This window comes from Ranitomeya imitator, chromosome 1, assembly GCF_032444005.1.
Source record: "Ranitomeya imitator isolate aRanImi1 chromosome 1, aRanImi1.pri, whole genome shotgun sequence".
Classification (NCBI taxonomy): Eukaryota; Metazoa; Chordata; class Amphibia; order Anura; family Dendrobatidae; genus Ranitomeya; species Ranitomeya imitator.
In genome coordinates, this window is record NC_091282.1 from 125,011,520 (window position 1) to 125,027,200 (window position 15,681).

General features: G+C 44.4%; 1 protein-coding gene across 4 annotated transcripts in view; it reads right to left on the bottom strand.

Annotated features, from left to right (window-relative positions):
• Positions 1-15,681, bottom strand: part of ARHGEF28 (Rho guanine nucleotide exchange factor 28) — a 262,171-nt gene that overhangs the window by 103,172 nt on the left and 143,318 nt on the right. Inside the window, exon 1 of one of the 4 annotated variants that reach the window (XM_069750491.1) lies at positions 990-1,118. The exons of the other annotated variants lie outside the window; for them this stretch is intronic. The gene's annotated coding sequence lies outside the window, so the exon portion shown is untranslated. Of the gene's footprint in view, positions 1-989; positions 1,119-15,681 lie in introns of those variants that run through there. 4 annotated transcript variants of the gene reach the window in all.

The window sequence follows — 15,681 nt, forward strand, 5'->3', positions numbered from 1 at the left end:
CATTTTCTTTTGAAGCTTTTGAGAAGACGTCCACTCTTTCAGCCTTTTTTCTATATATTTTTACCCATTACAATCAATGAAATACAAAAACATCGAAAACTCAAAGTGCAGTGTTTTTCCAGTAGTCACTGTGATTTTCATAAAAAAAAAAAATTTCCGCAAAAATTTTATGCGTGTGCCTTAACGAGCCACACAAAAAAGGTTTAGAGTTGAATCCGTCAGCTGCTTTTTGACACCTAATCTGAGAGCAGCATGATGTAGGGACCCTGATGTCACTTACTGGGCTGCTTAGTGTAGGTTTGTTAACTTTTGACTGATAAAACAGTGATTTTATCACTAGAGGACTAGTAAACCTGCAGATAGGTAGTCCTCCATATTCATGAGCTCTGCATAACTCCGCCCCCACCACTCATTGGCAGCTTTCTGTCTATGCACAGTGGGCACAGAAAGCAGCCAATCAGTGGTGTGGGCGGGGCTATACAGAGCTCAGCATCCAGAAAACTGGGAGATCTGCAGCTGATAAAACAGTGATTTTATCAAAATGACAGCAAGCAACCTAGGAAGTGTCCTCGATTCAAGCGATGTGTATGCACCCCAACATTTATCTGCTATTAGACGGATAGCAGAAAACTGGTAACAGATTCCCTTTAAAGAACGAAAGATCCCACTGGATGAGAGCAAGAAGAGGTTTTGGTACCAAAAGGATATTTATTGGGAACAGGTCATTGTAGAAAACAAAAAATAAACTATAGTAGGTTTATTTTGACCTAAAAAACATCCTCATACCTTAAAATACAAAAGTTCTCTCACATTTATCTTAAGCGCTAAATTCCTGCATTCAGAAGGAAACCTCTGTTTGTCCTGCACATTTCCAGTCATCGTTCTGGCTTATGAGGAGGATTGTCAGAGATTTAACAAGTCTGGCCCCATTAAAAGCTGCGAAGGAACCTCATATAAAGGGAGCAGCGAGTGATTTACAAGAAGCCCACCATTCTTACGCCGTATCCCAGAACAACTCTGTGCACTCAAGCCTCCAGCGAGAACCTTGTCCTGCACCACCAGTGGATTCACAGCAGACTATGTGGTCTCACATCTCCTCGAGAGGTCTCGGAGCCATGCAGCCAGCCATAATGAAGAATAATCCAGGATGTGAATAAGCCGAGCCTCAACGAAGATCTCCTATCTCCCGAATACTGAGGTTTCTCTATATCCACAGAACAGGGCTGAGCACGGATCAATGGAAATGTCAGATCTGGAGAACGAGGATATCCGAGCCCGTCACCAATCTGCACTTCACCTCCATTATTACAAGTGTGAGGTCCACATCAGCACTTCTGCCTAAAATCCCTTCCCTCTTCCGCCCGAGCGTTTCAGCTTCTGCACAGCACTAAAAGGGTTTCTGACAGTGACACAATGAAATATTCAGGCAATCCTCCAGCTCCGGTGGATACACAGCCCTTTGGCATGACTTTGCAAATTGCAATAATTACATTTTTATGAAAAGGTCACATTACGCAAATTGCAAAAGTAGCACAACAGGTTTAAAAGGCCTATATGTGATCATCAGAATTTGCAACATTGTATTGTATAGAAACAGCACCACCCTTGTCTATGGATTGTGCCCAGTATTGCATTTTATCCAGGTTAGGCCTAAGACATCAGATTTCCTCATGTACGAGAAAAAAACGACCAGTTATGATCAGAGTTTTGATGAGACTGTAGTTCAAGTGTCAGTTTTTCCCATACGTGGAGGAAATACAAAAAAATAGAATTAGTTCTTACCGGTAATTCGGTTTCTAGGAACCTTCCACGACAGCAGTATCGGAGGATGTCTCCCTGCCCTAATAGGGGACAGGAAACAAAGAGGTTAAATACCCCTCCCCTTCCTGCAACCACCAGTGTTTTTTCGGGACACAGTAGCATGTATAGTTACCACTTAAGTGCAGGTATCATTAAATAAATAAATAAATTAGGGAGGGAAATTAGTGCTGCCGTGGAAGGTTCCTAGAAACCGAGTTACCGGTAAGAACTAATTCTATTTTCTCTAGTCAACTTCCACGACAGCAGTATCGGAGTGATACCAACCGCTAATTTCCTTAGGGAGGGACAACCGCTTGCAGAACACATCTGCCGAACGATAGATCCCTGTTGAAGTTGAGCCTATAGTGCCTGGTGAATGTATGGATTGACGACCAGGTGGCGGCTCTGCATATCTGCTCTGCTGATGCGCTTCCCCTCTCTGCCCAGGAAGTCGAGACTGAGCGGGTGGAGTGGGCTTTCAGTGAAGCTGGAGGTGTAAGCTTCTGAGAAGACTATGCCAGGCTGATGGCTTGCTTAATCCAATTAGCGATTGTGCTTTAGGCGGCCTTCTTGACCTTATTTCGTCCTGCCCACTGTATGAACAGGTTTTGATCCAACCTCCAACCTTCCGTCTGTTGGAGATAGAACAGAACCACCCTGCGAACGTCCAGGGTGTGAAAAGCCTCTTCTTTTGGATTAGAAGGATTTGGACAGAAAGAAGGTAACGATGTCCTGATTTCTGTGAAAATCAGAAACTACCTTGGGTGTAAAGGAAGGGTCTAATTTGAGGATTATACTGTCCGTGGTTATAGTCAAGAATGGTTCCTGGATAGATAAGGCCTGTAACTCCCCTATACGCCTGGCAGTAGTGATAGCTACCAGGAAGACTGTTTTGAGGGTCAAGATCTTTAAGCTGGAGGCTGAAAGGGGTTCAAAGGGGTCCTCAGTCAGACGTTTTAACACCAGGTTCAAGTCCCAAGGTGGGGTATCCCTTCTGGCTGAATTTGTGAGAACCGCTGATTTAGCGGCAACTCGTACAGATTCTGCGGAGGCGTCCGCTAGGAATCCAGTTGCCTTCTGGAGCAGAGGAAGAGAATTAAGAATCTCTTCTCTAGGAGTACCTTTTATTAGGTGATTCTCCAATGTACGCAGCCAGAGAAATAAAGATCTGGCTACACATGTTGAGGCCACGTTAGATCTTAGTAAATTTGTTGAAGTGTCCCAAGATTTCCTCAATAAGCTTTCAGTCTTGCGATCCATGGGATCTTTCAGCTGGGAGGAATCTTCAAAGGGCAGTGCTGTTTTTTTGGTCACCCTCGACACCTGAACATCAACCTTGGGCATTTCAAAAATGGAACAGTCTCCCTCAAGGGGAAAACGGTTTTTGAATTCTGATGGGACATTTAACCCTTTCTCTGGAAGGCCCCACTCATGGAGGATAAGGATTTCGATGTTTTCGTGTATGGGGAATCCCTTTACTGACTTAGGTTTTAAACCCCCGAACATGTCATCCTGTACAGAATGGCCCTCCACCTCCTCTTCCACCCCCATGGTGCCCCTCACCATAGATACCAATTCCTCCAAATCCTCGTAGGAAAAGAGGTATTTTTTATTATCTGATTTGGGAGCAGAAGTAGAGGCAGAACTCTCATTCTCCCAAATGTCCTCTGACTCTGAAGTATGTAATTCTCCCGAGTCAGAGTCAGAGACTACCGGGGCTGTCTTCCTTTTCTTAGGAGGGGGAGGCTGCGGTGTCGGCGGCTGGGGAAAAGCCGCCATGGAGGACTGAACCTCCTGCCTGATGAGAGTTCTGATGCTGTCCACAAGTGAGGGCTGTTCAGTACGCAGGACATCATCTGTGCATGGTTGGCAGAGCTTCTTTTTATATGTGGAGGGAAGCTTGGACGCACATGCAGCACACTTGCGGCCGGGCACCTTATCCTTCCTAGGGGCAGAGACCTTGTCTCCCTAAAAAGAGAGAGAAAGTCGGACTAAGTGGCTTGAATTACAAAAATGGACAGCAAGGGACATCATCCCACTACTTACAGCAGGGGGGTGAGCGCTGGGCTCCGCAGGAGCAGAGTGTAGGGGTTTTTCGCCGTCCATATGGTCAGAGATCCTGACTACAGAGGGTCACAGACAGGAGCTATTCCCTAGCCAGGAATAAATAGGATACCGAGGCTCCCAGCAAGATAAGTGGTGCTCCTCCTCGTCGTTAGTGTCTGTCAGGGGGAGGTCAGATACGCCTGACCATGCCGCCGCTGGATGTCCTGGGACAGGACTCTGTTTTGTGCACGCGGGAGCTGCGTGTATGGCGCCGGGGAAAAAACGGAAGTTCGGATGCGCGTCACTTCCGATGCGCGCGCGACAGCACTAGCAGCAGCGTGGAGGAAGGAGGACGCCGGGGAGCTGCAGGAGGACCCCGGAGCACCGCACCGCCCTGCTTTGCCTCCCTAGAGAGGCGCGGGTAGGGCGGGCAGGGGTCCCAAGTCACGTGAAGATCACGGAGATGGGAGCAGTCTGAAGGAGGAGGAGAGTGGAGCCCCCCGACCTCGACTGCCCGGCTAGACAGGTAACCGTGCTCCCGATCACCGGCCACGGCAGCACTCTTGGAGAACCTCTTCATGCCCTATAGGGGACAGGAAAACTGGTGGTTGCAGTTAGGGGAGGGGTTTTTAACCTCTTTGTTTCCTGTCCCCTATTAGGGCAGGGAGACATCCTCCGATACTGTTGTCGTGGAAGGTGACTAGAGAAAAGCCTCTCTACTTTATCCTTTCTGACAGTCCATGAAAATTGGACTGCACTTGGATGTCATCCAAGTGCGGTCAGATTTTTTTTTTTTCAAAGGCCCTTAGACTTGCATTGCCAATTTTGATCTAACCCTTGGATCAAAATAGGATGTGTAGACATGGCGGCCCCTCTCTCCGGGGTGGCGCAGGTGAAAATCTTGTTGACAGGTTATAAATGTTTTTCGTGATATACAGAACAATTCTGCTACTTTTTCTCTTTCCAAGGGAAATCTTTTTACTCTTTTTCAGAGCTTGTCTGGCAGGGATTAGAAGTACGTAATGTTTTTTTGTTTTTTTTTTGGGGGGGGGGGGTTGCTGTCTGGTTAACATAAAAGTGACACGAATGCCTTTTTACATTACATCAGACTTTCAGTAATCGACAATAGACTTTTTTTTTTTTTTTTACATTCTTCCAAATATTTTAAGAATGACCTCAGCAATTCTGCCAGAACCACTACAGTGGAAGAAAATGTGTGAGTAATGCCTGGAAAGAATGTCTCCCCCAAAGCAAAAACAGGTAAATATGTAACTCTGGATTAATTAATAATCTTTCTCCAAATATCTGAGAAAGGCAGGAACAAATGGGAAACGGATACATTTCTCTTCAGAAGTGACAAGCCAGTGCTAGGCTACGATCACATGTTGAGTACGGTAGATTTTTCTGCAGCCAAAAACTGATTAAATATGCATTGTTTTAATGTGTTTTTTTTTATGTAGGTTTTTTCTCATATTCCGTTAATGGGTGAATTACACTGAAAGAATTTACATGCTGCAGATTTTTTAAAAAAACAAAAAAAAACAAAAACCGCTTTGTTGGTTCAAATCTGCAAAGAAAAAATAAGCAACGTGCACAGGATTCTAGAAATCTCACTCAATTGCTGGTGCTATAAAACACTATTTTCAGTGGCAAAAATACCACAACAAAAAAGCAGCATGTGAATAAGCCCTTATAATGCACAACACCATCTTTCTTACATGGCACTTCTGCTACGGATGAGGTCACCGAGACATTATGTACAGAAATATTCTTTTTAGCATCAGTATCCCAGTGGATTTCGTTTCCTATATCCAGTGGCACAAATACAGGGAGGAGACATTCCAGCCGAGAAAAGATTTCCTGCGCTGTACTAGAACAATGAGTAAAAATCAGACGCGGTTACACCGAGAACAAGAACGGACCTCAAGAACGGTCATTGACTACGTTGGCCAAACAAGAAAAACTGGACGTGAGCAACTGAACCAGTACAGAAATGCTGCATGTCACCCCAAATATTCCGATGGCCAATTTGCACCAATTCTAGGAAAGGTTTGGCTAACATTTTGGGCTTTGTTCACACCTCTCTTGCAGATTCTATTATTTTTGCAAGAAGAGCTCATTTTATTTCCCTTGTAAAATGATGGACATCTACGAGACATTCTAAAACAAAAAAAGGTCTGTGCCTGCAGGTCTCCATCATGTGATGGGTCCAACTTGAAATCAAATTTTTTTTATTTTTTGTTTGTTTGTTTCTAGAGTTGAGAAAAAGATTCACAGGAGCGGGCAAGTTGGCAGTCTGTGGCCCCTGTGCCAGAGGACAGGGAACAGCCTACTGTAACCTCCCCGATAGCTTTTACGTCATGTGTGCACATGGCCGCATAGTAATGACATCATGGAGGCCACTAGTCAGAAGAGGCCATAGGGGCGCTGATAAAAGAGTAGGACGTTTGAAGGACTCTGACCCGGCAGCAACAAACTACCAATGTAGCCGCTGGACAGGGAATGCACAAATCTTTCTACTCAACTTTATTTAATACAGCACAAAAAAAAAAAAGGAAAAAATGCTCCTGAATCTAGACTTATTACTTGCATTTCTGGAAATAGAGAAAAACAACAAAAAAGAAGTTGACATGAATGAACAGCAGCGGGTTCTTTTTTCCTGTAAAGATGGATTTTCACCACCCAACTTGAACACTGTCTAGATGGGCTGACCGCATCCCACATATGCACAGAGCGTTCTGTAGTAGGTCGTTCTTTGTGCACAGACTGCCAACGTTCTCGACAGCACAGGTACTGTTTACACAGGACAAAAATGTGCTGCCAAAAATGAAAATCTTATAAGCAAAACCAAAAGAACATCCGACAAACGAGTGCTTGGGTCGCCAGCAGCATGTTTACAAGGCATCACTATCGGGAATCTCCTCCGAGCGCTCGTTCCCAATAATCATGTAGTGTACATACTCCTTTATGCTACCAGCACAGTGCAGGAGCCGTCCTGACTCTTCTGTTCTAATCCTGCCCCAATCCTTTCTTTCTGCTGCTAACAGACACGGCCAGACACAGGGTGAAAATCCATCACATGCGCCATACACTGAGGAATCAGTGTGCGCAGAGCCGAACTCCGATTTGGGCACAGCTTCACAGACGTGATCTGCCGCCACCATTCTCATCTGCTCGGTGTCCAAGGAATTTTGGAAAGGGAATATTAACAATTACCATCATAATAAACCTTAGAAAAAACTATGATGAAAAACAGGAAATAGATGGGGATTGTATAGCCGGATAGACTTCCTCGCTGTATTGGATCTCCAAAGATGTAAAAGATAACAGTATTTCTGGAGGAAGCAAGATGACAGATTAAACAAAAAGAAAAGGACAATCGAGAAGGGAAATCCTGGAGAAATTAAGTCGTAGTCGAAAATTAAGTCGAAATTAAAGGGAACCTGTCACCCCCAAAATCGATGGTGAGGTAAGCTCACCGTCATCAGGGGCTTATCTACAGCATTCTGCAATGATGTAGATAAGCCGCCGATGTAACCTGAAAGAGGAGAAAAAGAGGTTAGATTATACTCACCCAGGGGCGGTCCTGCTCCGATGGGTGTCTCAGGTCCGCTCCGGCGCCTCCCATCTTCATTCCATGACGTCCTCTTCTTGTCTTCATGTTGCGGCTCCGGCGCAGGCGTACTTTGTCTGTCCTGTTGAGGGCAGAGGAAAGTACTGCAGTGCGCAGGCGCCGGGAAAGGTCAGAGAGGCCCAGCACCTGCACACTGCAGTACTTTATCTGCCCTCAACAGGGCAGATAAAGTACGCCTGCGCCTGAGCCGCGGCGTGAAGACCAGAAGAAGACGTCATGGAATGAAGATAGGAGGCGGACCGAAGACACCCATTTGACTAGACCGCAGCGGGACCGCCCCTGGGTGAGTATAATCTAACGTCTTTTTCTCCTCTTTCAGGATACATCGGGGGCTTATCTACAGCATTACAGAATGCTGTAGATAAGCCCCTGATGACGGTGAGCTTACCTCACCATCGATTTTGGGGGTGAAAGGTTCACTTCAAGTACTACCAAATTTGACCTATCTAAACCATTAATATGTGGACACAGGTTATAGAATGCTGAAAACCATCCTCCCTGTGTGTCTCATATCAGATGTGTTGTTTTTGAGAGGGTGGGGGAGGGGGTTGGTGTCTGGAGATAACTCTGCCTCCAGAGCTTGTTTTACATGATGGGGAACTTACCAGTGTGAGACAAGTAACTGACACAGAACAGTAGAAATGAAATTTGTCTTACTGGAAACACATTTTTGTTTGGCCATCAGCTCTGCTGTCTTACAACAATATTACAGCCCTGTCTGCCTGTGAGCTACAAGCTGAAAGTGAGAGGAACCTGCAGATGTGTCAGTTATCAGGAAAGCGGCCATTACACATCACACTGGTAACTATTACACATCACTCTGGTAACCATGTCACATCACAATGGTAACACCCGTATCCATTACACATCACACTGGTAACCATTACATATCACACATCACAGTGGTAAGACCTCCTATGTAAAACAAGCTCTGGAGGCAGAGTTATCTTCCAGGCACAGTCCTCCCCAGAGCCTGGAAGAGGTCATTCATATAATGTTGAGAAATCATCTTTTATCACAACATGCCTTCTGATAGGAGACACACAGGGAGGACTGTTTTCAGGAGTCTATAGCCTGTATGCCCATATTAATAGTTTAGATATGTCAAATGTGGTGACAGATTCCCTTTAAGTAACTGTCCAGTAATCAAAATCGATATATACAAGTCAGTGCCTTGAAGTGATAGTGACTTTTTCCCCCTAGTGCATGTTGCTTGACTGCTTTATAGAGGATAGATATCAGGGAAGAGCTGTGATCTGTGACTATAGCGTAGCTGCAGTACCTACACGCATTAAGGCCCCTTTCACACATCAGTTTTTAACCATCAGTCACAAAACTGATCCAACAGATTCATTTTTTGGACGGATCCGACTAGCGGATCTGGCTAATTGGATCGGAGCGTTCATTTGATGAATCCGGCACCATTGGCTTCCATTCTAGCAAACGATCGATGGTGATGGATCCGTCGCAGTCTGTTTTTTCGACGTAGACAAAAATTATTACTATGTCCGTCGTCTCTGGCCGCCTGACAAACAATTTTCGACATATCCGGCGAACGACGGATGAAACGTGAGGCCATCCGTTGCAGTCTGTCGCTAATAGTCTATGAGAAAAAAAGGGATTTGGTGGCATCAGTCGCCGGATCCGTTTTTTTCCAAAATTCGACTGATTGAAACTGATGGCAAGGGGCGTTAGGTAGTCAGACTCCCCTCATCACACCTCCTGCCATGACTGGTCCAGGTTATTGCATTCCTCCCCTCCGCTACAGCTCTGCCTCCTCTGATTGGCTGCTGTGTTTGGAGACAATCCCACCACAGACTTTTACGGCAAGGACAGAATTGATACAGCCGTATGAGGGCTTATTCATTATTGAGCAAGTTGTAGTTTTGAATGAACGCATTAATTTCACCATATAAAAAAAAAAAACTGAAAAAATTCCAAGTAATATGAAATAATGAAGAAAAAAAATGCCATCGTATATATTAGCTGTAGTTCTTACGGCATTCATTATGCTGTAATAATCCCTTACCCACTATTACATTATGGAGGCATAATATGGCTGAGCTATATATTTCACAGTACAATGCATTCATTAAAGAAGCACTGCTCCCATCACAGCTTTTATCCTATTAAGATATTTCAATCATCATATCGGGGGGGGACACATCATTGATGCAGCCTGTGCGGACGCACAGGGGCCCAATAGGTAAGAGGGCCCATTCCAACCTCCAAAGCAGGTGCAATCTTGCATTTTTAGGATCTTTTGGGCTACAAAGGACCCATATATTGTTCTTGCACAGGGGCCCTTTTTTGTCTGTGCATCATATTATATAACACTGTGTACTTACAATTGCTCATTTTGCCTTTCTACCCAGATAATTTTTCTCTTTCTTTAGAACATATGTTACATTCAATTTAGGTTTACAATGCCCATAATAGCCATTAGGAAAAATATATGAACATAAAGTATGTAAAATGCAGCTCTTCCACTTCTGGTCGAGTCTCACACAATGTTATGGGTATCGAGTAATTTTCCCTGAGAAAGTCAGAACTTGCTGATATCAATAATGATAGTTTAGCAAACGGCCCTTGTAAATCCTGAGACTTATAAAGTGTTTAGCTTTCTTTCTCACAGTGGAACTTTAGCTTCCTTGCAATGTTAAAACATTTCCTTGAATTTATTTGACAGAGGTCACAATGACATTCAAATAGTTCAATCTAGCAGAGTAGTCAAGGCTAATTAGGAAATACTTTCAGGACAGTTTGTTCTCCCTCCATTGTATATGTTACAAGGCTAATAAAGAAATCAGGCTATGTTCACACTGCTGCTCGAGGTCTTTTCAGGAACCTCCGTCGGCAGTCCTGTCTTTCACCTTTGACAGCAAAAATAGCACAGCATGCCGTCTTATTCTAGCTGTCACAAAGAGGTGAACCTTGAAAGAACCGCATGGGAAAATGGGGACCACGGGGTACCGCTTGGATCCATCATACTAACTCACTATGCACATGCGAAGACTTTCGTACTCCAGCCATCTTTCCTAATCGCAGACCTGTGGAAGACTTTCTGTTTGAACTAAAGGTGGATAAATGCTAAAAGGCAAATCAGACAATAATCAGGATTTTATGCTAAATGTATTTAAAGGTAAAATCTCAGTAGGATCATCCCTCCTAAGCCGTCTATATAGGCCTGTAGGTCATAAAAAGTTTAATTAAATTAGATTTTGATATCTGCGATCGGATATCTCATTCCTGAGAAATCCACATTTTTCTTGTTATGCAAACGAGCTGCTAAGATCTATGGGCCAGAGATAGATCTACCAGAGAATCTGCCTCCAGAGTATCTGCTGTTATGACCTGGTGGTCAGGACAATAATGGACCTGGTGGTTAAGAGCACACGGAATGACCTGATAGTTACTGATAATAAGGACGAGCTCTGGGACGTGGGAACTCTGCTGACCGCAATCCCTAATCCTATCACGCACACTAGAAGTAGCCGTGGATTGCTCCTAACGCTCCCTATGCAACTCGGCACAGCCTAAGGACTAGCTAGCCCTGAAGATAGAAAAATAAAGCCTACCTTGCCTCAGAGAAATTCCCCAAAGGAAAAGGCAGCCCCACACATATAATGACTGTGAGTAAAGATGAAAATACAAACACAGAGATGAAATAGATTTAGCAAAGTGAGGCCCGACTAACTGAACAGACTGAGGATAGGAAAGGTTGCTTTGCGGTCAGCACAAAAACCTACAAAAAGACCACGCAGAGGGCGCAAAAAGACCCTCCGCACCGACTCACGGTGCGGAGGCGCTCCCTCTGCGTCCCAGAGCTTCCAGCAAGCAAGACAACAATAAAAATAGCAAGCTGGACAGGAAAATAGCAAACCAAAGAAAAACAAGCAGGAACTTGACTTCTGCTGGGAAGACAGGTCACAAGAACGATCCAGGAGAGAACTAGACCAATACTGGAACATTGACAGGTGGCATGGAGCAAAGATCCAAGTGGAGCTAAATAGAGCAGCCAGCTAACGAATTAACCTCGTCACCTGTGGAAGGAAACTCAGAAACACCCACCAGAGGAAGTCCATGGACAGAACCAGCCGAAGTACCATTCATGACCACAGGAGGGAGCCCGACAACAGAATTCACAACAATCTGTCTCCAGAGTATATTTAACATTACCAGAGCATGCATAAGACATTGTGAAGGCAGTGTGAGGAGCTGATCCTGTGTTATCTGCTGTTTATAAAAGCTGTAAGGCAAGTCATTGTAATCATGTCTGTAATGATAATGAGACTGCTGAAAAGTGATCTGTTAAAAACAGAAAGCATTGAGCTACTCTGGGGAGATCATCTCAAGTGCACAGTTCATGCTAGACAGCCCAGGAATTTACAGGAACTGGAGGCTTTTTACTAAGAAGAGTGGGCAGCTTTACCATCTGAAAAAATAAAGAACCTCATCCAGAACTACCACAAAAGACTTCAAGCTGTCATTGACGTTAGAGGGGGAAATATACGGTATTAAGAAATGGGGTATGTGATCTTTTGATCAGGGTCATTTGGATGTTTTGGGTTGTCATTATGATTTAAAAAGAGAAAACACAGTAGATTGACAATAAATGGTTTCACCCAACAGTTAACCATGAGTGGAGAAAAAGTTTTGGTGTTATCAAACCTATTCTCTGAAAAAAAGCCAAGAAAGCAAAAATAATTCTGCCGGGGTATGTAAACTTTTGAGCACATCTGTATGAACTGCATGTTTCCCGTAGACAAGACTGTACCAACTACGTTAATACAAATTTCATAAAAATTTACACTCCTCAAAATTGGAATTACAACACCAAGAAGGAAAGTGGTGGAGCTCTGGAAATCACAGGATGGATAGATACGATTATGATATGCCAATAAAGGGAAAAAAAAATAAAAACTACTGTACAAACCAAACGTTTGGACACACCTTCTCATTTAAAGATTTTTCTGTATTTTCAGGACTATGAAAATTGTACATTCACACTGAAGGCATCAAAACTATGAATTAACACATGTGGAATTATATACTTAACAAAAAAGTGTGAAACAACTGAAATTATGTCTTATATTCTAGGTTCTTCAAAGTAGCCACCTTTTGCTTTGATGACTGCTTTGCACACTCTTGGCATTCTCTTGATGAGCTTCAAGAGGTAGTCACAGGGAATGGTTTCACTTCACAGGGGTGCCCTGTCAGGTTTAATAAGTGGGATTTGTTGCCTTATAAATGGGGTTGGGACCATCAGTTGTGTTGTGCAGAAGTCTGGTGGATACACAGCTGATAGTCCTACTGAATAGACTGTTAGAATTTGTATTATGGCAAGAAAAAAGCAGCTAAGTAAGGAAAAACGAGTGGCCATCATTACTTTAAGAAATGAAGGTCAGTCAGTCCGAAAAATTGGGAAAACTTTGAAAGTGTCTCCAAGTGCAGTTGCAAAACCATCAAGGGCTACAAAGAAACTGGCTCACATGAGGACCGCCCCAGGAAAGGAAGACCAAGAGTCACCTCTGCTTCTGAGGATAAGTTTATCCGAGTCACCAGCCTCAGAAATCGCAGGTTAACAGCAGCTTAGATTAGAGACCAGGTCAATGCCACGTAGAGTTCTAGCAGCAGACACATCTCTACAACAACTGTTAAGGCTACTTTCACACTTCCGTCTTCTGACGGCCGTCACAATGCGTCGTTTTGGAGAAAAAACGCATCCTGCAAAGTTGCCCGCAGGATGCGTTTTTTTTCTCCATAGACTTGCATTATCGACGCATTGCAACGTATGGCCACACGTCCGACGGATGCGTTGTGTTTTGGCAGACCGTCGGCACAAAAAAAGTTCCATGTAACTTTTTTTTGTGCGTCACATCCGCCATTTTCGACCGCGCATGCGTGGCTGAAACTCCGCCCCTTCCTCCCCAGACTGCAGAATGGGCAGCGGATGCGTTGAAAAACTGCATCCGCTGCCCACGTCGTGCAGTATGTTCACAACGTCCGTCGGTCCGATGCATTGCGACGGGCCCGTACCGATGGAAGTGTGAAAGTAGCTTACGAGGAGACTTTGTGCAGCAGGCCTTCATGGTAAAATAGCTTCTAGGAAACCACTGCTAAGGACAGACAAAAAGCAGAAGAGACTTGTTTGGGCTAAAGAACACAAGAAATGGATATTAGACCAGTGGAAATCTGTGCTTTGGTCTGATGAGTCCAAATTTGAGATCTTTGGTTCCAACTGTCGTGTGCGACGCAGAAAAGGTGAATGGATGGACTCTACATGCCTGGTTCCCACCGTGAAGCATGGAGGAGGAGGTGTGATGGTGTGGGGGTGCTATGCTAGTGACACTGTTGGGGATTTTTTCAAAATTGAAGGCATACTGAACCAGCATGGCTACCACAGCATCTTGCAGCGGCATGCTATTCCATCCGGTTTGCATTTAGTTGGACCATCATTTATTTTTCAACAGGACAATGACCCCAAACACACCTCCAGGCTGTGTAAGGGCTATTTGACCAAAAAGGAGAGTGATGGGGTGCTGCGCCAGATGACCTGGCCTCCACAGTCACCAGACCTGAACCCAATCGAGATGGTTTGGGGTGAGCTGGACCGCAGAGTGAAGGCAAAAGGGCCAACAAGTGCTAAGCATCTCTGGGTTCTCATTCAAGATTGTTGGAAGACCATTTCCGGTGACTACCTCTTGAAGCTCATCAAGAGAATGCCAAGAGTGTGCAAAGCAGTCATCAAAGCAAAAGGTGGCTACTTTGAACAACCTAGAATATAAGATATATTTTCAGTTGTTTCACACTTTTTTGTTAAGTATATAATTCCACATGTGTTAATTCATAGTTTTGATGCCTTCAGTGTGAATGTACAATTTTCACAGCCATGAAAATACCGAAAAATCTTTAAATGAGAAGGTGTGTCCAAACTTTTGGTCTGTACTGTACATTTTTCAAAACATCTCGATATAGTATTCGGTATGGAGTATGAGAACTGTTGGAGGAATGTTCTGCTACACTGACTGCACGTACTGTAAATCATCAAGATCCACTGCTGGCGAACAAGAACGTCCCAGATGTACTCGATGGGAGACAACTCACAGCTTGGCAACTTGTGGCTTGATCCTCCAGCTACTGACCGACACCATTCTCCCTGTGCACAGTATGAGGGAGAAAGTTGTGGATTAGCAGTAGGAGAGGGGAGAGCCACAGACCATGAATGCTCTTCAGACTCCCAGCGCTCGCATTGCACCGCACCTAAAAGCTGCACCAACATGACAAGTAAAAAGCGCTAAAATTGGGGTGTTTGGCATCTCTTCATACAGCAACAGGGACCACCCGGTGTGATGACTCTGGATTAGGACGCACGGTAAAATCATTTTTGCATTCCTCATGCAGGATAATTCCTCCAGACTGCCGGGGAGGATTGCAGGCTACGACATATCAATGAATGGGTCTATTAGCCACTGCTGTTTACACTTCCCACAGAAGAATTAGACTGTCTTCTTGGACATTTACAACATTCATAGATTTCAATAGAAAACAATAAAATCGCCGAATAATAAGCCCTTATTGTGGCTTAACCCAAAGCTATTAGACAACCACAACATAATTTAATCAGGCCTCCGGATTATACAAAATATTGCATTAAAGGATCACCACAGAGACGGAAGATAAGACGCCCATTGTAGCCGGGAATGAAGCCGGCAACAACATACAATAGATCTGCACAAAAGTCATTTCACATATTCTCAGAATCTGTCCACCGATGAGTGGATGCCCGGGGCTATGGCGGCCTACTCCATGTGGGATAACGGTAGGCACTGTGTGCTCCGGAGAAGTGCCCGCTCCTCTATGGCCTGCCAACACAAACCACATGAATCATTCCCATTCATAACTCCTCATTAACTACTGCGACAGTAAGAACGCGACAAGTAGGGACTGTAATAATCATTCTATGGTTAAGTTCCCAAGATTCGTTTTTGGGGAGTTTTTGACACTGCTTATTTTCACTGCACAAAAAAAATGCAGCGTAAAGTGATCTACAGTGCGTGGTTACAATCCACATCATGATGATTTCTCTTGCAGGTACACATTTACGGGCCAATGCAGACCTTCAGTTTTTGGGCACGAATGCCATCTGTGATTTGCATGGCTAGCATTCGTACCAGTGATGGTCTCTGGAGCCATTCACG